The sequence below is a fragment of the Penaeus monodon genome, chromosome 34 (assembly GCF_015228065.2).
Source record: "Penaeus monodon isolate SGIC_2016 chromosome 34, NSTDA_Pmon_1, whole genome shotgun sequence".
In the NCBI taxonomy this organism is placed as follows: domain Eukaryota; kingdom Metazoa; phylum Arthropoda; class Malacostraca; order Decapoda; family Penaeidae; genus Penaeus; species Penaeus monodon.
The window spans coordinates 31,079,316-31,079,603 of NC_051419.1; the positions used below are offsets into that span (position 1 = coordinate 31,079,316).

The 288-nt window shown below is 53.5% G+C and overlaps 1 long non-coding RNA gene across 1 annotated transcript in view; it reads right to left on the reverse strand.

Moving 5' to 3' along the window:
- Window positions 1-204, reverse strand: part of LOC119594483 — a 412-nt gene extending 208 nt beyond the window's left edge. The window contains exon 1 of the long non-coding RNA XR_005230628.1: window positions 48-204. This is a non-coding gene — a long non-coding RNA (uncharacterized LOC119594483). The remainder of the gene's footprint in view (window positions 1-47) is intronic.
- Between the last annotated feature and the right edge of the window lie 84 nt (window positions 205-288).

Sequence of the window (288 nt, forward strand, 5' to 3'; positions counted from 1 at the left end):
TAGCCATTATACCCACAATGATACGAAAAGACGTATGACTCACACACCTTCAAGCGCAGGGATTTGCAGAGAAGAGAGGAATCTTGCTGAAGTTGTGAAGCTCGCACGCCAGGTCCTTGTAATCGGTTTCCAGAGCGTCTAACACGACCTTCACTCGCACCTTCTCGTTTTCAGTACAGCCGCCGCAGAACGTTGTTCCCTGGGGTCCGGGGCGAGGAGGTCTGTGGGGGAAGGGTTGGGGTGGGTGGTATTTAAGTATTTTGCTGGAGTGGGGGAGGCTGCCAGTGT